This window comes from Penaeus monodon, chromosome 24 (assembly GCF_015228065.2).
Source record: "Penaeus monodon isolate SGIC_2016 chromosome 24, NSTDA_Pmon_1, whole genome shotgun sequence".
Taxonomy (NCBI): domain Eukaryota; kingdom Metazoa; phylum Arthropoda; class Malacostraca; order Decapoda; family Penaeidae; genus Penaeus; species Penaeus monodon.
Window position 1 is genome coordinate 14135005 of NC_051409.1, and position 260 is coordinate 14135264.

The following is a 260-nucleotide window of genomic DNA, read 5'->3' on the forward strand; positions in this document are numbered from 1 at the left end:
TACTATTTGTGTCTGTTCTTTTTGCGTGTAAGTGCATACGCACACGCATGCCTGTGCATTAGTTCGCAACGGTCCAGCTGCGCTTGTTACTGTATATCTAATCACAGAACAACTATTCCATTCACTTAAAAAAATATGGTTATCTCATGACCATGGACATCCTCACTATCATTGCCTTTTCCTTTTAGATTTTTTTTTTCATGAAAATACTGGGAAAGGAAGAAAGAATAAACATGGAAATGAGACGAAGAAAATAAGAC

General features: G+C 36.5%; 1 protein-coding gene across 1 annotated transcript in view; it reads right to left on the reverse strand.

Moving 5' to 3' along the window:
- Window positions 1-260, reverse strand: part of LOC119588869 — a 15889-nt gene that overhangs the window by 14738 nt on the left and 891 nt on the right. The gene's annotated exons all lie outside the window — the stretch shown is intronic.